The 25,587-nt window shown below is 45.5% G+C and overlaps 1 long non-coding RNA gene across 1 annotated transcript; it reads left to right on the top strand.

Annotated features, from left to right (window-relative positions):
* On the top strand, positions 1-24,032 carry LOC116217326. Its single transcript, XR_004161744.1, has 3 exons — positions 1-105; positions 302-390; positions 23,581-24,032. It is a non-coding gene; the product is annotated as an uncharacterized LOC116217326 (long non-coding RNA).
* Positions 24,033-25,587: the final 1,555 nt, after the last annotated feature.

The following is a 25,587-nucleotide window of genomic DNA, read 5'->3' as shown; positions in this document are numbered from 1 at the left end:
ATCCTGAGTTTGGCATTGATCAGGGATGGTGTTGATGCTGTAGAACAAGTCACTGAGCCAAACAACGTCCAGCTTTCCGTTTCCTTATAGCTCAGAGCATTCGTGGTGAGTCAGCATTAGTGTGATGGCACCAATTTAGTGCCTCACGCTGGAGGCAGATCTTTCTTTCAGCTATTTATATATATTCCAGAGTTAACTTCCAAATTTCATGCATAAAGATTAGCTGCGACTCTGTTTCTTCCTTCATCGTGCATGTAATCTCTAGGAAGACTGATCATTTGCTTTTGTTCCTATTTTCCAGGCTGTGAAGAGTTACTGAATGATGTTCTGTCGCCTGAAAACTCCGAGCCTCAGCACTATGAGCTGCAGTATGATGATTACTATTACCAGGTAAGAGGAGCATTAACTTTGTCTCATTGCGCTGAGAAAGTCTCAGGAGTGCTGTGTAGCTGGGTCTTTACAAATGCTGTTGTTGTTTATGGTCTGCAGAAGGTCTCTGAGGAGACCTGTGAAGTTTGACTGGTTTAATTAGATTCAATTGGTGTTTTTCACTTGTGTGGTGCCAGCAAGCTTCTACACGATGACTCCCTTCACAGCCGAGCAAATAGTGAGGCTTGTAACAGCAATGCTAATCAAATCCTAAATTCTCTTAAGCCAGCTGGCAGTTACCCTGTGTGAAATACAGCTGAAGTCGGTAGGGAAGACCTGTTAATAGTCGTGAATCTAGGAAAAAGCCAACAGGCCAAGAGCTGCCCAGCCACTGAGCTGAGAAGCTCAGCATGGGAAGCACCAATCACCATTGCAGCTCTGACGCATCTGGCTGCGAAATCAGACTACAAAAAAGAGTTTTGCATTGACTAAGGTGTGGAGAAGAGATCCTCCCATTACACACATACTTTGTGCGATGAAAATTTTAGTGAGTCGGTGTGGAAGAGATTGGGAACTGAGGCCAAACAACAAGCCTGAAATCCAAATGTATCATGCTGGTGCTTTGGTTGGAGGTGTTAACAGTTGGACTATGGGCAATGCCATAGCTGTGCATGCCTTCCCACAGCATGCATAGGAGAAATCCTCATTTCTACCAAGATCCTGATTTCTCATTTTCCTTGTACTCCTTTGTGAATAGCTGGGTTCAACACTTAAACTTAATTGATGGAGCGTGTGGTGGGAGGTGTAAGTGCCATGGACCTTGTCCTTGGTCCATCTTATCTGCACTGCTTCATAGCAATACACAAAACAGTTTCCTCTTTTTGGGCTGAAGGTAGAGAAATTGCCTCACCTCAGGGCAGAGAATGTCTGTCACAGGACTGAAGGACACCTCTGTGACTGCAAACAAAAGGGCAGAATTCGGCCATAAACTTTTTTCATGGACATGCCTGAGTTTGCTGTCTCTTTTTCACTCGATGAAGATGACAGGCTGGCTTTAGAACCTGGGTGGTAGAAGGCTGACAACACTATCTCTGCTTGTTTCTGAAACAGTATTGTTTTGTGACTGGTGACATAGATACCCGCAATGCTGTTGCTTGGTAACCTTAATAGATGCCATAAACCAAATTCCCTGTTTTGCAAGAGATGATAGAGGCTATAAAATGCAAAGCAGTCTCTCTGCAAACACTAGATGTTTTCCTATTGCTGTGCAGATGTTGCTGGCTCATTAGAGGGCAGGTGGCATGGCTGTTGGGTCTCTATTCCTCTGGGAGTTGCTATTAACCAAGGACGCACTGCAGAGAAGGTGCTTGAAGATGAGCTAAGAGACGTGGCTGCAAAGCTTCCCAGCAGCCAGAAGAGGTGGGAGCTGTGTTTGCTGCTAATGCTGAGAGCAGCTGTTGGCATTCCCTTTTGCATTCTAGATTTGTGCCTCTGGGAGAGGAACAGTTAGCTGTCTGCCCACTTTGGGTCCATGCAGTGTTTGCGTGGCCTCTGAGAAGTGGTGGTAAGAGGACAGGAAATGATGCACGATGTATGCTCCACAATTATCTCACAGCTCCTCTGCACAGCTCTGCCTTCCAGGAGGAGCATCTCGGTTACCTGCAGTTTCCAGGTATTTCAGGTGCAATTCAGAAACTGTTCACTAGATGTCAGTTAAGGGCTGGCAGAAGCTGAGAACAGGCTGCAATAAGGAGCCTCCCCTATGGGGAGGGAAGATGGACTTTTCCATCGGATGAAATAGAGGAAGACTTCTGAGACCTGGGTGGATTTGAGGTTATCTCTGAGCTTCGTGCTGAGCTCCCAAGGAAGAACTTGCTGAGAACATGAGCTCACTGTGTTTCCCAGACCTTACTGAGTGTGAATTCCTGGTGGTGTAGTCGAGCTCATGGGCAGCTCCCAGTGGCACAAACAGCATTTGCCTGTTAATCTGATGATCATCCCCGTATACCCTTTGCATGTCTGTCTAATTCTCAGGTGCAGCCAGGAGAGGGAGGCAGCAGAAGGACCATCTGCTGTGGTGGCACAAGCAGGTACTTAAAAAGGGAATGCATCTCTTTTACTGCACCCAAAGGGTTGTGCTTAGACAAAGGCAGATAGATACTGAGCTGCTTTGTTGTGCTGTCTCTGCATTCATGATGTGATTTAGGAGTGAGAAAAGGAAGAGGAGACATATCCTCCTCTTACATTATTTCTCCTCTCCTCTGCTGTCTCTGACTTTCTCTCCCATGGGCTTATTGCCCGTCCTGTAGCTTTCTGAAGCCCAAAGAGAAGCAGAAACCTGACGAGGTGAAGGTAATACCAAGAAGTGGGATGAGGTAGAGGCAGGAGCTGCAGCAAGGTGTATTTTGAGTCAAATGGGGGAAGATGAAACTGCCAAACCTCAAGCCTTTAATTGAAACCAACTGAATGCAATTAATTTAAATTGGTATACAAGATCCTCAGATACCAGGAGGCTGGGACATTTCATTTGTACTTTTTTTAAAAGGTCTGTTTTTACCTTTTTTTCTTTATGTAAATAAGAACAAAAACTGATGAGCTTTTAATGTCTAAAACCTTTGTTCAAATCAGAGGGGAAAAAATATACTGTGTATGCAATTTAAACTGCCAAGGCCATTCCATGGGAGGTTTTTAATGGCCTTTAATGAGAGGCTGTGTCAGGATGGTATTTCAGGCCAACATAGAACTCATCCATTGAGCTCAGGTCTGTTGGGGTGTGATGCATAAATAGCAAAGAGCAACACTTGGGTTTACAGGACTCTCATATCAAAGGGAAGTGTCTCTCTGACTCAGCCCTGCGTCAGGCTGCACACAGTGTGTGAGTGCGTGCAGAGAATAGGAAACTCCTGTCAGATTTGAAACGTTTGAGTCCCTGCTCTGCCATACATCCTTGGTGGCTCTTTCACAGAGGTGGGAGAAGTGTTTTGAGATGCTGCTGTGCTGGGAGAGGTGGGTTAGGAGGGACTGGGAGCTTCTGCTGAGCTTTTCCTTGGGCTGCAGTGTCAGGAGATGAGGTGATCTGAGTTAGCACCTGTTTGTGCCCCTGCCAACCTTGTGCTTACACCACAGGGTTCTGGCACTATGCAGGAGAAGCTCATGTTACTACTGCTACTGAAAGTCCTCTAGGGTGTTAAGGAAGTGGTTATAAACACTAGGGAAGCAGCTACACAAGTTAGCAGCTGTAGAGCCTCTCAGCTCCAGGATCTGTGAATACACCCACATTTCTGTGTGTGAATTGAGTCTGTTGATTTGGTAGTTCAGGTCTGTACTGTGGTCTGTTTGAATACTGCATCAGCAAAGTGCTGTCAGTATAATTTCTGTCTCTTACAGCCCTTAAAGGGAAAATAGAAAAATGCCCAGAGTATGGCAGAAGCCAGTCTATCCACCCTGAATTCTTCCCACTGTTTGCTGTTGTAGCCAAAGCCAGAAGTCTGTGCAGAATTTGCTCCATAGCAAGTTAATGCAAGCACCTCAGAGCCCTGGACAGCCTTTGGAGATGAGAACCAACAGAAAGTCCACAGATGAAGTATCTGAGTGAAAACCCAGGCCCAGATTCAGGCAGCTCAAACAAAGCAAAGTGCCTGTGTCTCGCATTTCTGAACAGCTGGCTCTGGGCCCTGCTGGGCACCTGGCCAGCTGGGAGCAGGGAACTGGGCTGGCTACATCCGCGTCTCTCTGGCCAAGGTTTGTGTTGCAAGCTCAGGGAAAGAGTTGCCTGGCTTCAAGTGCTTTTCTGTCTCAGCTCCTAAGTCAGAGGAAAAGGGAATCAGCAAAAGGAGTTGGATTTTTCAGGACTTCACATGGCACGTTTTGGCTGTTCAGATTTGAGTGGCCATCCCCTGATTTGGTAACAAGAGGAGGTTGAATGAAAGATTTGAGAGCCTCCTCCCAGTGAGACCAGGTAGCAGCATACCTCACCAGCTGCTTGTGAAGAGCAGGCTAGGTGTTCTTATAGATGAGAAATTCCTTCATCTGAAATCTATGCCTGAATGCTGTACGTGCAAACCAGTAGAAGAGCTTTGTAAGATGCAATGATACCAGGGTCCCTGTTTTAAACAAGACCGTTTGTTTCCTTGTCACTGGTCCTGTATTGAGTTGCTGTTTTCCTTTTTTTTTTTTTCTCTGCTCTTATCTGTCAATAAGAGTGACTCTGCCTCTTAACAAGGTGCAGAATGATTGCTGCACATTGAAGAATGAGCTGCCTTCTCTGTCCTGCATGTGTTTGCTGCCTGCCAAGTGATTAATTACACCGTATGAACAGCAGAAAAATTGTTGAAACATGACAAATAAATTGTATTTGCCTCTGGGATGGATTTGGGACTACTAACTGATCCACTTGTTTGAAAATATTTTCAGTAGCAATGAGGAGTCCCCCACTGGCTTCAGAAAAGCCAGAAGTCTGTTCTGCCTGGTTTGGGTGTTATCCACCATGAAAATAACAGTCAAGGAATTGTGACGACTCGAGTTAAACCAGATCTTTCCCAAAAAAAAAAGCACCACACATCCTCCACAGCTTAACTGTTGATAAGGTTTGTTTTGTCTTTGGTGCAGACTTGGCAGGGCTGAGTTCCCAAGAAAATGTCTTTCCACGTGGATCACAAAGGGTCCGTGTGCACTGGATGTACTGACCTCACTGTGCTTCCTTCTGGAAGCTGAGGTAGTTTGAGTGAAAGATATCAGATCTCCCATCTTAGCAGAAGCACAGAAGCTAAGTTGTTAAGTTGGAAATGTCTTCTAACTGATAGCAAATTGAAAAACACAACCTACATGGTAAGAAGAAGCAGAGTTAAATACAGCAAATTGAAGCTTTATTTTTTTCCTGTTTCTTATCAGCCTCCAGCTCTCTTCACCACCCACACGCTCTCAGTCATTCTTGGCTCCCATTGTGCTTCTGGCATTGCAGATGCTCAGTGGCTGCCTCCCTGTGCTGGGTGTTCTTGAGCTGGTCATGCTGTGCAGCCATCAGCACAGAGCATGTCTGTAATTTGCTCCCCTCACCCAGATGCTGGTGGCTCTCCTGTCCCGCTGTCACTATGGGACCCGTGCTGTGATTAGGGACAACCTGTTCAGATGTCTCTCCTCCAGAAGCTGGAGGCTGGATCTTCATTGCTGCAGTAATCAAAACTTGGGATGTCAATATATTCTAATAGTTCAGCTGGGGAAGTACGGCTCTGTCTCGAGCATCTCCCTTGGATGTGTACAGCTGATCTAGAAATCTGGCTTATGTTTGATGCTCCTAAATCTGCCAGATTCTCCTTCGCCTCAGCTTTTATTGCATCCCATGGGACATGAATGCAGTCAGCATCTTCAGGGATGGCCTTTTGAGGGGCCCAGCCCCTGCTTCTCAGTCCCTGGTAAATCTAGGCCCACACCATGGCATTCTTTCTGAGGCTTTTGTTGCCTGAATTTCCTACTGGAAGAGGTTTCTAAGCTCAGCTCTGTTTGAAATCTTCATAAAGCACAGCCATGCGGTTACAGGCAAAAAAACTCCATGTTTCTAGGTAGGCTGAGGTAGGATTGTACATAGGTAATGATGTGTCTTCACAGATTAGAGTTTTATTATAACCTCTGAGGGCAACACTCAGCAGCTCTTTTTTCTCTATATTCTCCAGAGCATCAGAAAGTAATATTAACTACAACTGCCAAGAAACCCCCAGTGAACAATTACCAAGAGCAATGAAAAGCACAGCGTGCCTCTATTTGGGACTAATTTACATGGAAATTGCCTGCTTTCACCTGGCAGTGTTCAGAATTATATTTTATATGCTTGTGCATACATACAAAGTGTTCTTGGTACAAAACACCTGCATAGAAATGTGTGTCTGTGGGTGCTCAGACTGACTACAAAGGCTGTCCTGGTGAGCTGCTGTTCAGAGGAGGAGCAGATTTGCACTCAAGGTAAGGGAGATGTCCTCCAACAAAATAAATGCTGACTCCTCCAAAAGCAGCCTTAAAGGAGATTATTTGAGAATGTTTTCTGTTTCAAAAGCAGTTTGAATTCTGTGATTTGGTGGAACATCACACACTGACATTTTTAGAGGAGAAATTACTTTCCTTGGACTTGTTTCTGCTTGGTTGTTGTATTAAAAAACAACCTTAAGGTTTGACCTTCTCATCTTGAGCTGGGACAAGAAAATATTTTGAAATCTGAGTGCTCCCAGGCTGGGAGGAATGCTTACCAATCCGTTCTTGCCATGTTCCTCCAGATTCAGTCCATGGTCTGAGGCCTGAAGGACATTGCCTGGGCTGGGGAGCTCAAATCAGCAAGGGAGCAAAATGTCACAACGTTGTTCCTGGCCCCAACAGGGTTGTTATTACCTTGCACATCTGCACCTCGTGTTATCCACAACTATCTTTTGTGTAGTTAGTTCTGTTCTTAGCCCAGGTAGGGTTTTGTATTTAAAAGCTTTACCATTTGAAAGCCTGTCACATTTCTCTCTGACAGAACCTATGTTTAAGAGACATTTTCCATCTCATCTGTTCTTTCTTTCCAAGGTATTCAAGCTTTTCCTCTGCCCATTTTCTGGCTGAGCACATTTTTAGGGATGTTTTTTTTCCTGGAATTGTCAGTTGCCATGACAAAATGTTCCTCCCAGCCGTGTTTCTCTGTGGATAAACTAAGCTGGGCTCTTTGGGTAGAGGCTGGATAACAGCTGAGAGCTGAAAGTTGGTCTCTTTCTATCAGGAAAGTTGTATCCTATTGATTTAATCCTTCAGGTAAGCATGGATTCGGTTTAGTCCTTTTTTTCCTTTTATTTGCTATGCTGAAAATCCATCCACATTAATTACCTGTATCGAATAAACCATTATTAATATAAGCAAGAGAAATACTGTGACAGCACACGCTGTGTACTGCTCTCCTGTGAAGAAATACAGCTGCTCAGTCAGAGAGTGGTGAAGCTGTCCTGATTCTGAAATACGGCCTTCTGGGGAATGCCAACATGTCTATAATGGAAGTAGCCAAATGAGAGCTGGTGTACATAGTATTTGGGGGTTCTTGGCACTCGTGTGACAGGATGAGGGTATCTTTGCCCTTCAGTTCATGAACCTGAAGCTTACTCAATCTTTATTTACTGCCCGTTCCACCTCATATCTTTTCTTTTTGCTGCTGGAGAGATTTGTGCTGTGTTTGTGGAAGATACAGGACTACACAGTGTTCTTTGCATATATTTGAGCGGGAAGGCTGTGCAATGGAAATGTAAGGTCTTCTGGGGACTAAGAATCATGGTCTAAAGTAGGTTTGGATTTGTTTTATGTTTTGTCTGTAGTTAGGAAAAAAGAGTGCAGATAAGCTGTCCGATAAAGCCAAGGTTCCAGGTGGTTATGAAAGAGCAGAGAAAGTCAACCACAAAGAAATGTTCTAGCTAAACAAAGCCAGTGGAATCCCTCCTTGCATGAGCAAACAGAGAGAATTTCCCTGCTTCTTTTCTGCTTTTTAGCCTCTCTGATCAGACTGAGAGCAGTGTGTTTTATTGGAGGAAACCTGTCTCATTTCTTCAAAAGAAAAGTGCTTCATATACTGCCAGGAATTCTCCCATTTATATTTGAAAAAAAGTAAAAAAGGGTGAAATCTTATGGACAATATTTCTGTCCCACAATTACTGCTATACTGCCTGCAGTGCTTTATGATTCAAATACTCCATTTCAATAGCTTCAAGAATTGCCACCAAAATTACCAATGAAGTTAAGGAAATTTCTTGATGCTATTCTAACTGTGAAAGCTTTGGGATGCCCTTCCAGGTTCCTTGTCCTCACATTTCACACCCAGCCCTTGAAAAGCCCCAGACCCCCTCAGAACTGTGGGCTTTGGCCTCCCCAGCTCCAAGTCCACTGCTGGTGCTGCCCAGGGCCAAAATGGCAGCGTCTGCTTCAGGTGTGAACTGAGCTGATTAGAATTGCACTGTAGCACTCAGCTGGGCTCACAGAGCTAAAAATTAGATCTTGATTATATTCTAATTTTAGAAATTGGAGGAGGCTCAAAATATATATTTTTTTTTACATGGTACGGTGGGGAATTTATTAGATGGGGTGGAGGTGTGCGTTTCCAGTACTGCCACACATCTGGGCTGTGATAAGCAATTTGTAACTGAACAGGGAAGTAAAGTAGGCCAGACTACAAGAGAGTATCCACGATCTGCTCCTGAGGGATTTGTGCTACACTGCCTCCAGCCGCTGAAGTAACAGCATGAAATTGCCATTAAAAATTAAAAAGAGATACGGGCTACTTGACCTTCTTCTAATCAGGGACACAGAGGCCGTGTCTGGAACAGAGATGCAGAGAAATGCAGGGAGTGCCATGCCAAGATGAGCTGCTGAGGTTTGGAGCACAGGGCACGTGGGCACTGCCTGTCCATGTGCTGCAGAGCTGAGCTGGGTGTGCTGCTAGAGTTCGGCCAAATAGATGACAATTTTTTTTTCCCCGTTGTTCAACTATTACATTTCCTAAGTTTACAGAAATCCAAGGAAGGCTAATCAGACCCTTGAGAGGCTTTATTAATCGGGAGCTTTGCTGTTTGGCTCACTGTTTTGTACGGGCTGATATTGTGATTACCCAACTGATTGTGGTGTCAGCTGGGGAACGGGCTGTGAGATACTGCAGCTCCTTTGGGTGAGTTGTGCCCTGGAACTCAGGCTTGTTTCGGTACGTGGCGTTACGATAAGCTGCTGGCAAGATTAAAGTGGAGTAATAATGTAGCCATGGCAGAGTTGATACAGGGTTGATGCAAATAATGAGTGTTTGGGGCTGACAGCACGAACCTGGCAGCCTGCTCTCCAACCAGCAGGGCTGGGAAGTGTTTGGAAAGGAAATGCATCAATAGATACAGTAAGGTTATAAAAAAGGTATATTGAAAAGGCTGATTCCTTGGAGCTTTTCCCAGCCTTTGTCAATAGGGCTGTGATAACAAGCAGTTCGTCTTTGCAAAGGAGTTTGTTTTGTTCTTGGTTGTCAGAGGACAGCTAACCTGTGTATTGTACAGCTTTATCCAGCTATTTTGGTAGAATAGTGCTATATTTAGGTAAACTTTCTTGCCCGTTGTAGAAATACATTCATAACACTGTATACAAAACCTTATTTAAAACTGGAGGAACTTTTAAATTGATAAGACTGAATGTGCTACCATCATCTCCCAGCTGCAGAGCAAGAGACAGAACCTCAAGTGTTTTTGCCTAGCCCCCACAAGAAGCTTCCTTTAACAGTAACTGTTCCATATTTCTTGCTGGCACGTGCGCGTTCAAAGGCTTATTGCAGTTTGTTGCTCCCATCAGTTTTTCATTACCACGTCCTTGAAGGTTAACCTCATTGAGGAAGATTTGTTGGGGTAACTGGGGCACGTGCCTTCTGTCTCCAGATGGACCACGTGGCTGCAGTGCCCCAAGGAGTGCTCACAGGAGGCCAGGGAAGGGTGGGATCCAGGGCATGTTTAGGAACCATTAAGAACTGTTGGTCAGGTACTTTGATGCTCCTGTATTTTTAAAATGAACTTGTAGACACATTTCCAAAGAAAGATTTGTGAGTTGCTTTTAATCCTGTGGAAAAGGGAGGAGGAAGACTTAAATAATGAATGAAGTCAGGATTTCACTGTGTCTGTGAGGTCTGATATGAGTAATGCATGGCATTGTGTGAGACTAATAGATAAAGCTGGCTTTCATAAACATTTGTTTATGCCTGAACTCTCCAGCATGAAGATAACAGCCGTTCCTTTCTGAGTCACCTGGCAGGCTTGATCTGGCTCTGGGAGCTGCCACAGGTTTCTCATCTGTGAAGCTGTCAGTAAGTGAAAGAGTAAATTGCAGTGTTGTAATTCTGCAGTTTTTGGAAAGTTCACATGAAACCTTTCTGGCTGTCTTATCACAAAGCCAACAGTGAGATATTACTGAGGCATCACCAAAGGGAGCGTTGTGCAGTGAATTCAGAGCTCTCACCTGTTGTCTGATAAATCTCCTCACCTGTAAAGAAATTCTGAGTAAGATTTCTCAGATTACTGCACAAAAGCAAAATGTTGCTACCAGGAAACGTCCCATGTCGTGTTGTAGTACTTGGAGGGGAAAGTCTTTGGACTCAAGTACCACAGGATGTGCCCGTCAAGCAGGGAGGTGTGTGCTGGCAGCACTGATCTGGGCTTTGTGAAACAAATCCTAGAGCTGGGGAAAGTCCTGGGTCACTTTCTTTACAATTAGTAAAAATGATTGTTTTTTCCCCAAGAACAAAAGTCTCAGATGATTTCTGACTTAAAGCAAGGGTATTACTTGCTGTGCTGCTGTGTGGCACACATTTCCTCTAACTCATATAATCTCTTCAGATCAAAAACCTGTACAGGAAGAGATGATTTTCCTGGATTTCACTTGTACAGCGCCATTCATATGGGATGTTGCCTCTCTCATGTAGGAGAACAGGGCCACTCCATCTTAGAATGAAAAGATAAGAAAGCGAAGAAACTCTTCTTATCAATACTTGCAAGACCAAAATGTTCATGTTTGGTTTGACTCCAGCTCCAGCAGTCTGGGGCTGCCTTCACACTCACACCACTTCCCCAAGAGCCGGTGGTAACAAGAACCACATGGACCCACAGGCATTTCTGTTTCCTATGGTAATTTGCCATCTGTAGCTGCTTCACAGATGACGTGGGGTCCCAGAGCTTCCCCCCTGCTGATAACTCTGCCTAACAGGAGCTCTTTTCTGATGGCATCTGAATGCTTCTGTATTAAGTGTAATTAATAAGGAGGGAGAACTGAGCACTGAGAGCAGGTATCAGTGTTTAAGAGCTCTTCAGTATTTTAATTTGACTGAACTACAGAAATAGAAATTGAAAGGTAACTAGAGGTAGTTTACTCTGTCCTGAAGTAGTAAAGAAGCCACACTGCATACAGCACAGGAAGGGGCCTCTTAGTGGGGGTGAAATCTGTCACAGATCTGTGCAGAAATGTGAAGTTGTGGAGTTGGAGGCTAGGTGGCCGTGCCTGACCTATCTCACCTGCATCAGTGCAGAGCCCAGGCCTTCTGCCAGCGCTACAATCATAGAATCACCAAGGTTGGAAATGATTTCCAAGATCATCCAGTCCAACCATCTGCCTACCACCAGTACTGCCCACTGATCCACGTCCCTCAGTACCATGTCTGAACGATTCTTGAATGCCTCCAGGTACAGTGGCCACCTCCCTGGGCAGCCTATTCTAGCACCTGACCACTCTTTTGAAGAACTGTTTCCTAATTTCCGACCTGAACCTCCCCTGGCACAGCTTGAGGCCATTCCCTCCAGTCCTACTGACAAGGTCTGGGTTCATTCCTGTCTTTGCATGTGTGATGCTTACAAGCCCCTTCAGGCGGCTAGGGCAGGTTTAATGACAGCATGGTGTCAGTCCTTCCACAGAAGAACACCAGGACAACATTCCCCTTGAGCAGAGCAGCATTGCTCCTCCAGCCATGTTAAATCTCCCACCTCTCTTCACTTTGCAAGCAGCCACTTGAATCAGGGCTGTCCCGCAGCCCAAGAGGTTCTCCCTTGGTCAGTGCAGCTCCACCTGTGTTGCAGGGGTGTTTCTGCCTACACAGTTGGTCCTGCTGCAGCTGCTGGGGAAAATCTGGCTTGTTTCCTTTTAATGTTGTGTATTCAAAAGTGTCTGTGCAGCACCAGACCCACTGACAATGCCGCTGATTACTTCACATTACTATTTAATTAGGATGAAAGATAGAGGATGAGCAGATGAGATTTTTTCACTTGGGAGAGAAATGCATGTGTGGAACAATCAGGCTGTTGGCTCAGGCAAGCTTTCTTTTTTTAAAAAAAGCAATTGTTTAAAAAAGTGGGAGAAGTATTCCTGTCACTTTAGTTGATGTAAATCAAGGAGCTTGTGCAAAAATATTCTTCTCTGCCTATGATTGCAGAGATCTAACAATGGGGCAAAAATTGATCACTGTTAACTTCTGAGCAGCACTTTGGGGCTGAGGCGGGGAGCCTGGAGCATCACTGCAGGGCCCTCTGCGTGCTGCTCCCTGTCACTCACTCACAGACTGCTCCTGCCATGGCAATGCACTTCTGGTGCACGTTGAAGAAGAGGTTCTGCCTTCTAAGCAGATCTGCCCCGTCATTCTCTCTCCAGATCAGGCCCAGCAGTCCATATGTGATGGCTTACCTCTGTCACCTGAGGCAGAATGTGGTTCAGATCCTCCTCACAGATAGGCTGAACCAGAGGTTATGCTTTTCCTGGTACGTCTGCACCTGTCAAGGAGATTTCTCAAGGGTTGTATTTACACTCTTGTCCGTGAAAGAGCTGTGAGATAAATGAAAGGCTGTTTTTTGCAACTCAGCATGCTGCATTGTTTTTGGCCTGGGAGGTCCAGGTTTAGCCCAATTATACCTGTTCTGGCTGTTTGGATGGCAGGCAGGCTGGCAGTGCTCTCATGCCTAGGAATGCCAAGCAGAACAGCACTCTCTTCTCTTCCTTCCTACCCAGCTCCAGGATCAGCCTGCATTAACACCTTATGTCTGAGAGCCACAGATATGTCCTCAGCATGGGAGTTCTGTGAAGTTTGCTAGCCCTTCCGCTCTGCTGGCACTGTTCACTGTGGGTGTTCAAGTTTCCAGCCTAATGGGCATTTTTGAGACGACATTAATTCAGGAAAAGTGTCGGCAAAACCACAGGTCAGACAAGGACATATTATTATGCACCTTTGAAAACATAGGCAGACATCACATATCAGCTTAGCATGCAGCAATCATTAGTCACTCTGCATAATCACCTCGACCTATTTCTTTTTTTCCTTTCGCAGTGTCACATTTGAAAATACTGTCTAGAGCCAGTTGGGCTCCACAGACTCATTAACCAGGAGCTGTCTGGCAGAGGGGTAGCACAGAGGCAAAGTTCAATGCGGGGTGCTCAGCATCAGAGCTGCAAGGCTGTGTTCCCAGAGAGGTGACAGCTGGAGGCTCTGTGTACCAACATGCACAGGGGTCAGTTCCTGCTTCTTCCAAAGGTGTTGGGCAGCTGAGCGCTTTGCTTCATCTGGAATTAAGGATTTGACAGGACGTGGCCCAGTAGAAAGCCCTAATGACTCCTCCATGCAGAAGGAGGGAAAGAGCCAAGAGGCCCACGCAATTCCATCCCGAAGATGTGGTCAGCATGGTCTTTGTCACTGGATGATTTCTAAAAGGGCAAAACATGTGCAAAGCACTGGAATTCGTGGGCTCTGTGCACTGATTTTCCATCATCTCATGGAGGCTGCTCTCAGTAGTCCCAGAGGGACAGCTGTAGGGTGACCATACACCAGTGGCAAGATGTGCAGGTGATCTGCAAACTTTATGCAGAAGCTTGTTACTTCTGAGGTGTTTATTCTGCATGCCGTACATCTGTTAAATTCCTGGAGGAGGCAGCCGCAGACACGTAGATGAAGGAATTAGCATAGAAGCTATCTACAATACCTATTCTATTATTATGCTATCAAAGCACTTCATGGGCTCTAATGAATTCAACTGATGGCATCTCTGGGAGCTGGAAAATTGTTATTCATCCCAAGTTTGCAGAACATGAATTCAGCTATGCAGTGCTAACACCCAGGTCAGAGGTGGGAGAGCCAGGCTGCTTTGCAGAGGAGCCAGGTGACTGTATGCCACTGAGGTCATGGGAGACACCGGTCACCACGCGGGGACCTGTATCTTTGTCTCAGCTGGTGCCTTGTCTGCTGGCCCAGCTTTTGTATCTGAGCGCATGTAAAATTCAGCAGTGCACTTATGCACGTAGGTGGAGCTGAATACTAAATTTCATGGGCTGATAACTTTCTAGAATGCTTTTTCTTGTTCCCCAGCTCTGCAGAGCCTGCCTGAACGAAAGGCAAAGTGCAAAGCAGGACGCTGTGCCTCGACCAAGGAGAAGAGCAGAGTTCTGATGCTGCTGAAGGCTGATTCCTTTCATGCTCACCTACACTTGTTTGTGAAGCCTAGAAAGATTTTAGGTCTCAAATCTGCCTCTCTTTATAAAAGCAGTCAAGAGAGCCATTACAGATTTGCTACACCTTTGTACAAACCGTTCTGTTCAACTAATAAGGTCAGGCTGTATGCTGTTAGGAGCTAGTACTGTACGTCTTGCCTCTCCCCTCTGTATCAACCTTCCTGCTTTTTGCTGGTGTCTAAGGAGCCAGAGGTACACGTGCTGTTATCCTCTAGTCAGGCTTCTATCCCTTATTGCAATGCTTGATGTGCAGCTGATGCTCACAAAGTGAGCTTATGCTGCAATGCATGGGCTGCCAGAAACTGTTTCTCTCCCCCTCTAAGCTGTGAGTTCGTGGTTGAGTGGCTCATTTGGTGTATTTGAGGATAGTGTGGGTAGGATCTCACTTGGTACTTGCTGTTTGTGAAGCTGTTTCCTTGTCTGGTTTTGACCTGGCACCACAGGACTGGGCTGTGTCAGTCTGTCCTGCATTTTTCTGCCTTCATTAGGTCCCTGGGTACTGAGCACTGCTGTCTGTGCTCTTTTGCTATTCCTTTCTGTGGGGATTTGGGGCAGAAGTGCTTTATGCTGCTGTCATCATCTTGTAAGGAGCAAAGAAGAAATGCGGTGTATTCCCTAGATGCCAGGATAATCGTATCTTGACAGAATACTAATGAATCATCTTGTAATCAGGTAATTATTTCCCATGTAGCTGTCTAATTGCCATTCAGTAGCCCAGAATTCAGCCTCCAAGTAGCTAATATTTCCAAAGGAGAGCTTCAAGGAGAGAAACACGGTGGGCCATGACTCTTGGTGTAACTCCTCTGTCTTCCTTGAATTACTCGTGGGATTAATTTGGTCTGCCAGTTCTTTTAGGCTGCTGAACCACACCACAGCCCTAATTATTGCAGGATTGGCAACAGGAAAAGAGTACAGCTCCACTGCTCAGTGTAATGGACTTAGTTGCTCTACTAGAGCTGTTAATGTGTTCCTAAGTACACCCATATGTTGGCTCCCTAGGAGCTCTTACTAACGTAGCACATAAGGAGCCAACGAGCTTGGGCCATACTTGTGGAATCTTAAAAGGCAATGTTACATACTGGAGCGTGCTGAATCTCTCCTTGGTAAGGCCAGGGAAGACTGCACAGATAAAAACTGCAATTTTTTTTCAAAGCTTACTTATTATTTGTACCTTAAGTGTGCTTTCACCTCTTTTGCCAGCTAATTTGCTTCTGTTTTAGTTAGGTATCCCAATGTCTGTGCTGTATGCATGCACTGTATGTGTGTATGAGTCCCAGTCTACAAATTTAGACTTGTTAGAAAAGTTTGGAAGGGAGGCAGGAACCTCAACACTACTAAACTCTTATGGTTCATAACAATAGGCTTTTCTGTGGGTATAGTTAAAGCAAAACAGGCCCTAATTTCTGTGGCTTTATTATTTATATTTATAGTGACACTATTCCCATATGTGAAAGAAAGCAGTGTAGCCTGACACAAAGCACTTTGCTGCTCGTGGGACTGGTAATGTTATGTGGGTGTTTGGGGCTGTTGTTAACCATGTCCCACAGGATCTGTAAAACTAATCCTCAGTGCCAGGGTACATACACCTACCTTGATGCTGCCCGTGGACACAATGTCAAGTTAATTCCTCCCATTTTTTAAAGCTGGGAAAACTGTGTGACCCCAGCTTCACAACTTGGGGTCAGATTTACCCAGAATTGCAGTGATTTTCTCGTGCTTTTCAGCGCTCAGCTGCACCCAGCTGCCTTGTATGTATTCACAGCCTGTCTGCACCGTCAGCTTCACGTTATCTATTGAGATGTGTCCAGACCATCAGACCTTTGCCCATCCCAAATGGCCCCGCAAACACTCTGAGGACCTGGAGTATGTTTGCTTTCCCTTGTCTTGTTTTCTTTCCACTGCCTATCTTCATGGTGACAAAGGCTGCTGCTTGTGACCTCAGGGGGCTGAGATGGGCTTCCTTGTGCACTGTGCACAGCAGGAAAGGCATGCAAGCCCTCAGCACCCAGCTGCATGGAGCTGCTCTGCAGGGAAGCAGAGACCACATAAATAGCAGAGGCTCTCCAAGAATATGTGCTGGAAGAAAAGCAGCTAAAAATAGTCTGTAAGGGTAAATGCAAATCATCTGGAGAATAACTTGCAAAAAGTTCCTGCAAGAAAACCCTGCAAGAGGGAAGCCAGGATTGCCTCCTTCTGCTTGCCACCTTCCTTTACAACACTGCTGTTTGAAATCAGGAACAGAAGCCCTGCTGGGAAAGTGCATTTAACTGGCTTACTATAGCCACATTACACATCATGCACACATGGATTTGTATGAGGAGTTCATTTTAAATTACTTACAGGCACAGAATGGTAACTCTGGGAGGAAAGAAGATTAAAGTATATCCCTGCTGAAAACACAAATCTTTGAACTGTTCGACTTCTCCCACTTTGAGAAGCACTCATCAACAAAATTAAGGGTCTGTGCATTTCCCCTGGTGCACAGATCTGAATGTTAGAAGTTCCAGAGTTAATCAGGGTTCAGTTATTCTTCATGTCATGTCATTTGCAGCAGCTCTAGATAAAGCTGTTGCAGGAGTGACCGTGCTGAGGCAGTCTGATGGTACACCTCTATCATGAATGAGGATGCCCAAATGTAGGCATCTTAAGGGATACACTCTGTGATGGGAACTCATGTTGTTTCAGTCTGAAGATAAACTTCAGCTGGTTTATGATTAATTAAGAGAAAAGGGCAGGGAATGTTTTTAAATCAAAAGATACTGAAAAACACTGTCTACCCTAACTTGAGATGAGAAGTCATTACCAAAGTGTTTGTGATTCACAGGGGAAAAAAAAATGTGTATTTTATATACATATATAACATTTATTAAATCAGTCTGAATTCCAGAATGTAATCATTTTTATTCTTATCAATTTACCTGTAGAGACTAAGATTAGCGTTGAGTGAGAAAGCTAGAGTGTATTCAGCATCAGCTGTAACATATGAGCAATGGAAAAGGGGATCCTTAGATGCCATCCCATTTCTTCTGGTTTGGTGCAGGATGCCGTGAGCTGTGTGTTACACCACTAAGATATGGAATAACCATTGCCACAGTAAAAGCTTTCTGAAGGAAACAATAAATTCAAATGAGTAGGACCCTGAGATGTCACCTGTGTGACTGGTTTGAGATGTGCAGAAAGATATTATGTTTTCAGAGTGGAGGTTTGGCTTTGGCTGTGCTTTAGGCTTGTGACTTCCTTTCTTCCAGTTATTTCTTGCTCTCCACAGAGAGGGTTTGGACTGTGAGATCTTTGGTATAGGGCCTGGGGACTTGTGTGGCACCTGGCACTGCACGACCTGACTGTCCAGGATCTGTTCCCATAACGCAAAAGACAATTCACATGCATTGCTGCATCGCATGCAGCAGCAGGTTGTATGAATTCTCTTTGTTTCCAGGTGGCAGGAATTGTGCAACTGCAGGTCATGAAATTTTGGCATGGCAGATTCTTTGAGTTGTTCAGAAATAACTGATTCTACTGCAGACTTGGGCAGCAAAGCTGAAGGCACACTTCAGTCCTGCCATCGCTTCTGCGGTCTGTTCTGTCTGGCTAAGAGCAGGGTGGGAGGAACCGCATTTGTTTTGTTTCAAAAGTAAGACTAAAGTAGCTAGTCTAGTTCCAGATAGAAAATGATTTGCTACACAAGCAGTATTTCAAATTGGAAGCACTGCGTGGAAGCTGAGCTGTACCTGCACCAAGGGGAGCAGTGCTGTTCCCAGCCCTGCTGTGCCCGCCGCGCTGCCTGCTCTGGCTGAAAGCTCCAGGAGGAATGCCTGAGCCCGACGGGAGCAGAGGCTTTGCAGTCTGCCCCGGGTTTCTTGGCAACGATGCACTGTGAGAGCCTCATCGGCACCGCACAGTGCAGTTCCAGCTCCGGCTTCACGTCCCTCTGAGCTAAGGCAGGGGAGAAACGTGGCTGCTGCTCACAGACTGGACACCCTGCAGTATCCTACGGAGATTTCCACAGCCCTTCTCAGTAAGTATAACTTTAAGAAATGATTAATTGTCTTCCCCAGAGGTTGTTTTTTGTTAAGGAAGTTGTAGATCAGGGCAGTAAATCATGCTAAAAGCCAAAGCTAAAATACACAGAATTCTGCTTTCAGTCAGCGTGAAACTGCTCCAACCAGCCATTAATGGAATGGGGGGAGATTGAAGGAGATGAGTCTTAGCAAATCTTGCAGAGTGGGAAAGCTGAGCCCAACCCTTCTCCCTTTGTCAGCTTTTTCTTTTCATTGTGTGTGTGTGTGTGTGTGCTGCCTACAGCAGAGCTGCCTGCAGGAAAGGGCTGGGGCAGCCTCCCAGAGCCATCCCTGCCTTTGGTGGGCTCTGCACATCCCTCCCTGCACTGCTGGTGCAACAGAGCAGCCTGGCACTGCGGTGGGCACTGAGCCCCTTTTGCACCCAGGACAGAAATCGTACTACAGTGGTGTTGTTTCAAACATGAGATCCCAGCTGGGCTACGCTGTACTTCCTAATTTCTTATGCACAACTCAAACGAGCAGTGCACTCTGTTCCCCCGAGTTTTCTGTTTTCTGAAGCATTCGTGCTTGCTTTTAACGGGGGTAAAGTGACTGCAGAAACACCAGCCCTGCAGAGGTTACCTCAACCCAGAAGAAAGATGACTTTTGTGGTTGTACTGTTGATTGAGTCACCTGCATTTGTATGATATCAGGGAAAAAGCTGGTTTTTCTGTGCACCGTAGCTGCCACTTTCAAAGAGAGTGCCCAGCCTTCAGTAGTGCCATGCTGTGCTTGTGATTGGAGCATGGGCCTTTCTGCGTGCCGTTGGCTCAGGCAGCTCTCACTGCAGGTATGCACACACTCCTGGCTGAAACATTTCTTGGCAGAGACGTGCACAGACTGCAGCACATCTTCGATAGAAGCATGCTTACAGGAGTATGTGCTCACTGCGGGGCTTGCAGGCACAGCAGAGGGTTGGGCTGGCCATTCTCCCAGCTGTAAGATGCAGATGACATCCTTACAGTATTTTGCCCTAGTTTGCTGCCATACTTGTTCCTCAAAGGCTGGTTAGGTTTCCTAACCCACTTTTCCCACTTAGAGAAAAATGTTATATTTTAGTAATGGAGGAGGCTGTGCACAAGCACAAGGCAATGGGGCAAGACTCTCCTTGTCTGTGCCCTGCTGAGTGCACTTGTGTTCATCCACTGAGCATCACCTTGGGCAGCTCTTGCCTGGGCTGCTGGCTGTGTGTTTGGGCCTCTATTTGTCTCCTCCCCTTTATCTCCTCATCCTTCTTTTCTGTTCCTTCCTGTATTCTCCAGTAACAGTGCCACCTAATTAGGTCATGGATTGTTTCAGACTCAAAACCATTCAGGAGGTTTTCCAATGGCTGCGGGTTTTGTTACTCAAAGCCACTTGTTCTGCTTGCCTGGCTTTCTTGCTTTGTCTTTTTTTTGTTTTTTTGCCTCTCTTAACTGCTCCTCACACTGAAATATTTCTTATTCATGTGGCTGCGGCCGTAAAAGACGTGTTAGCTCCGTAACAAGCTGCTTCTGCCTCCTCAGGGAGCTCCAAAAGAAACCTTTTACTCTGAGATAACTGCATTTCTACATTCCCTAATGTTTTATTAATAGAGATATTTTCAAGAAAGGACATCTCTCACGTGCAGCCTTCAGCACTTGGGCTGCTCCCCTGGCAGCGCTGCAGCTCTGAGCTGGGTGTCCTGCTGCCAGCAGGCAGTGGGAGCCACGGCTGGGGCACGGTGCCCACCTTCTGTGAGCCCAGCCAAGAGAGGCCAGCAGTGTGCTGACACCTCAGAATACTGCAGGTTGCATGAAACAAGCCTAATCTGAGGCCTGGTTGTCCCAGATTTTGCTGTTGCTAGGCTGGCGGATCTCATTGAGTTGCCGTAAGGTGTTATTTTTCCCTACAAACAAGTTCAGTTAGACCCTCAGGAGTAATTCCATAAGAGGTGCTGGTCACTGTAAGCAAGAACTGGGTTTCTCATATCTGTAACCAAGAAGTGGGAAATGCCAGATGTCCCAGTTCCATCTGCAGGCAGAAGGCAGGGCTGGCCGGCAGGCGAGTTGGGCTGGCTCTGGGGGGACACTTTGCATGGGTGTTTGTGGCAGAATCCCGGCCCATGGCAGGCACTGGAACTCAAGGCCATTCTATGATTGTATGAAAGACAACAGAAAGACTGACACAAAATGTCTCCTAAATCAAAGGAAGGTCTGTTATTGATGTCAGTAGGTTTGAGCCTGAGCTTTGGCAGAAGCGCTCTCTGATTCATTGCAGGGTGCTGCCTGTATCTGCTGAAGCACATTTGGATATCAAAGGATCGTTGCTTTTCCTAAAAGCAGCAGATAAAAAATAAGTTTCAGCTGAGGAGTTCTGTGATGTACCTTATGATTTAATGATAAAATGCTGCTATTGCTCAGGAGGGAAAGACAGCCGGTCCTGGCAGAGCTGTTGCACTCTGCTCAGAGCAGTGCTGCACTGCTGCAGATCACTGCCCACGGCTCAGTCATTTGTCTGAGCACCACTGAGCAAAAACACAGTTGAAGAACGGAGCACATCCTCTCTGCCACAGCAGGAAATTAATCATGTGAAATGCTCTCTCCTCATAGCGCCCATTGCCCGGGGAAAATGAAAGGAGCAAAACCAAACACACAACGGCAATATTTCCTGGTTGCAAACAATTCTAATGCTGTGCAGCATCCATCCTAGCGAGGTGCTTCGGCACAGCCCCAAGGGTGGCTGACTTGGTAAATCATACTGCCCTATCTGAAAACAAAGAAAACCCAACGAAACCTCTCCAGAAAACCTTAACAAGCAAAATGCACCATCCACTCTGTAACAGAATTAGTTGTTTCTCTGGCTGAGACCCGTTTCTTGGAGAGAATCCCGTGTCAATGTATTAGCAAAGCAAATTGTCCTATGAATAGTAATGAAGCCTGGTTTATGTTCCTTGTGACATGCAAGTGCAATAACCCAGGTCTCCCACATCCCTTCTGGTGCTCTCAGTCTCAAAAAAAAGAGCCTTTATTGGAATAAACTTGTAATATATGCAAAAACTACTGCAAAGATCCCAGAAGAAACCACAAACTGCAGGATGAAATCCTGACTGCTTCCAGTTAAGTACAAACAATAGCCCCATTTTACATCAGTTGTTATCACAGTTTATATTTACCACAGTGTTCTTTTGGGAATGTTTAAGACTGCATTTGTAACCTAGTGAAATGGCCACGAGAATCAGATTCAAAATCCTTGTGTTTCTTGCTGCCAGGATTCACAGCGAGGTCCCTTTGAGGTGTAGATGGATTCATGTAGCCACATCTTCCCTCCTTGCTGCTGCCCACTTTGACTTTGCAAAATAACTGCAGAAGAAATGATTTTAGTGAAGACATCTCCATTTGTAATGTGTTTGTGGCTGTGGAGCCAGTCTTCCCTATCTCACCAACTCTTGGGTTCATCTATCCAATTCAGAGTTGAATTACACTGTGACTAATTCCAGATTAACTAAACTGCCATCTTTAAACTGTTCCAGTTAGAAGAATATTCCAGTGTGCTGGGAGAGGAGTGAAGCAAGGCAGGAGGACAGACACCGTGCAGGTGGTCAGACAGGGCATGTGCTTCTGTGCCAAAGCAGGCAGTCTGACTAAAAGGGCTGGAGAAGCCCAGGCTAATATCCCAGCAGAGACTAAAAATAAATTGCATTTGTCATTGTGAGCATTTGCACTTATTAATAGCCGTAATTAAAAAAAACCCTCTGAGTCCATCTGTTACAGTTTCTGATTCAGGCACTGGATGTTCAGTGTACTCTGTAAGATTTAAACACCTCTGCCTTGGAAGAGGTGTGCCAGCTGATTTAAAATGGTGACAGAGTTTCTTTGGATTTTCTTAAAATCACTTCACAGTCCAGGTCAGTAACTCGGGACCAAATTCTCTTTGCTACAGCACTGTCTGAGCAACAAATATTAGCAATAAATCAGGCTGTACATCACCATGTTAGGGGTACAGCCCCCCATTATCTGAAGTGGGGGCATGAAGTAGAGGTCGCATACGCAGTGAGTGATTGGTAACTCACAGCTCCTGGATCGCTGCTTTTGCAGGGGGCTAGCGAGCAGATACAAGAATTAAGCACTGGAAGATCTGTAAGGAAAACAGCCTTTAGGTTTTTCAGTCTGATCACAAGATACCACAGTCGTGGGGCACAGATCTAAATGATGGCGTGAACGTCCTCAGCACCGTGCAAGTGGCAGTTTGGACACCAGGCTGAGGGAAGCTCTCTGTGCCCCATCCGTGTGCTGGAGAAGGCAGAGCACAGTGTAGCGCTGCCAGGACCTGCCTTGTTGCAGGCAGCAGAAGCATTCGAGGGCGAGCACCTCTTATCAGTAGTTCCCATGCTAGTGGCTGGCTTGTCCCAGTGACTGACAGCTGTGATAATGAGGTTATTGTGAGGAGGCAATCAGTGCACAGAAATGTTTTTATGTCTTGTGGTCTGGGATCTTTGTGTCCCGAGTGAGGCTGTGGCTCTAGTTGGCTGAGCCCAAGCAAAGGGCAGAGCACAGAATCCCTGTACAAGGACAACCTGGGTTGCTTTCTTGTCTCGGTATTAAATGGCCTTTTTCCCACAGCACTTGTGGAGCAGCCTAATGTGGTATCCAGACAGGGGTTTTCTGACCGTTCTTATGTACCTGTGCTGTGGAAATACCCGGGGAGCAAGTCCCACTAGTCCCATTCACCTGGGCAATACATTCAGGAGGCTTTAGCTTCCAAATCTTGGTGGAACAGTAACACTGTACTGGTGTGTCTGTCTGGTAAGGCAAAGCAGCTGGAGGAGTAAGGAAAACTAAGTGTTCTGAGATACTGGGTTTCCAAATAAACTCCCTTGCTGCTCGCTCTCTCAGTGATCACTGACCTGTAGTGACTTAGCTCCTGGTTCCCTGCTGCTCCATGTCACAGTACTGTGCTGTGCTCTCAGGGAGCCTCGGCTCTGGGCAAGGCCTTGGTTTATTTTGGAATAAAGTAGTGAGAATGGGGTCTGAGGTCTGGTGGCTGAGCAAGCATGGCACAGAGGAAGAGGACACTGCTCTAGTTGCAAGGTTTGGCACAGAAGGTTTGTGTGTTTTTGTGTTTGAAAGCACTACTTTCACCACAGCAAAAATCTTGTTTTCTTTCCTTCTTGCTACTGCTCCTCTCCTTACAGTGCCTCTGTGAGTTGAGGAGAAAACAACCAAACAAAAAACAAGACGGCAGTGGCTGTAAGCTCCATCTCTTAGGGAAACTGTGGGATCGTCATCTTACTACATCTCATCTTACTACGAGATGAAAATTCACCAGAATGAAATGCAGTGGAAAATATTGAGTTGTCACCCTCTGGTGCTGCAGAAAATTGGCTTCTTGTCTGTTCCTGCTACAGAGCAGAGCTGAGGAGAGTCGGTACCTTGCTGGATATCAATATGAATGCCAACAGGGGTGAATGGGAACACAAATCGCAGAGATAGAGCGATGTGCCCAGGCTGGAAATTGGATTGTTTTGATGTCTGTATTGAGTCATTCAGTTTGGAATACAATTCATGTTTCAGCTGATAAGACTGTCCATGTGTGACTTTCAAATTAAAATCTGTATGTTCTTACTGAGATTGGACTTGTGTACATAATATCCAACCGAGCCTCTGAAATGCTTAGTAGGCATTACATGGAGAAAGCAAATTTTTTCCATCCGCTTGTTATTATGCTGGTGGTTGCTATTTTTTAGCCTTATCAGAGAATGACAGTTCTGTTTCTGGATAGTGTGGCTGAGGCCATTCCTGACTTACCCTATGAACCAAGATACTAAAACTAAGGGCATGATTTAGCAGAGGGTTGTTAGAGTTGGGTAGTGTTGTTAGGTTGTGGTTGGACTTGATGATCTGGAAGGTCTTTTCCAACCTGAGCAGTTCTATGATTCTATGAAGCAGACATATACAGGTTTGCAGCAGCCATAACTTGGAGGTTTTATTATTAATTATTGAAGCACACTTATCCTGACAAGCCAGCTCCTCTGCTTCCAAATGTTGCTGTACTTCTCAGACAGAAGGAACTAAAACATCTGGTTCCTCATTTGGTGAAGCAAAGAGCTGGGAATGTAGCAAGAACGGAAAGACAAGGGCTGCAGTGAGTGCCACAGCTCACAGAAGGGCGAAGTAATAGGAAATGGAGTAATTCACATCTCATACATTGCATGGTCATGTTATCAGTCTAAACACTGTCCTGGATTTGAAAATGTCCATAAGCACAGATGTGCTCTGGGCACAGTGGGCTCATTGTCCCAAGAAGAATCAAGGGAGGTCTTGAATGATGTCTTGTTTTATAGATGTTGCTGCTAAAAGCAAATTCTCCCAGCAAGTAAGTGCAGATTGTTTCTGTTATTGATTGCCACAGTCTTCGCTTCATTGAGACCACATGGCCCACTTTGTTTTTGTAGCTGCCTTTTATTAAAACTGACAAAGAGGTATCAGCGTTTGTAAAGATGAGTCTTGAGAGTCCCCTGGGCAGTATTTTCATGGTGTAAAGTGATAGTGGCACATTTGATCCGCAGATGCTTTTAAGGCACTAATAAAACAAAAGCCTCACTTCCCAGGGTGGTCTCCTGCACTACAAAGCTTTCCGTATTTGTCCATGCTTGGCCAGACCCCAAGAAATGAGAGAACCTGCAATTCTCTTACCTTAAGCTGTGCTCTCGAGTTGAGTCCTGTGTTACAAACTGCAGAGAAAAATCCCTGTGTGTACAGTTTTACTTGAAACGTTTTGCTACTTTCCTGAAGGCTCATAAAGTCTTCTATATTCACATGGGTTGTCTGCACTGGCTTCCAGTGTTTCTGGGAGTGACGTTCAGAAAGCTTTTGTCCTTCTTTCTGGTGGCCAGCATGTAGAGCTCCCACTCATCTCCCATCCTCGTACTGCCAGGCTTCACAAGAAGTCAGCCACAAATCCAGTTTAACATACAAGCAGGAGGTTTTGGTGTTATATTTGAAGATATCTTAAAAAGATTAGATCTGAGACATTTCATATTAGAACCGATCATGAGTGGATATGTTTGACCTCAATCTGTCTATGCAGCAGCTCCTCATCTGCAAAATGGGAATAGCATCTTCTCTCATTTTGAAGAGGCTTTATGAAGATGAATTAATCTTTGCAAAGCACTCAGATGTCAGAGTGATGAACACCACAG

The sequence above is a fragment of the Meleagris gallopavo genome, chromosome 20 (genome assembly GCF_000146605.3).
Source record: "Meleagris gallopavo isolate NT-WF06-2002-E0010 breed Aviagen turkey brand Nicholas breeding stock chromosome 20, Turkey_5.1, whole genome shotgun sequence".
Classification (NCBI taxonomy): Eukaryota; Metazoa; Chordata; class Aves; order Galliformes; family Phasianidae; genus Meleagris; species Meleagris gallopavo.
This window is presented reverse-complemented; position numbering and strand designations above follow the sequence as displayed.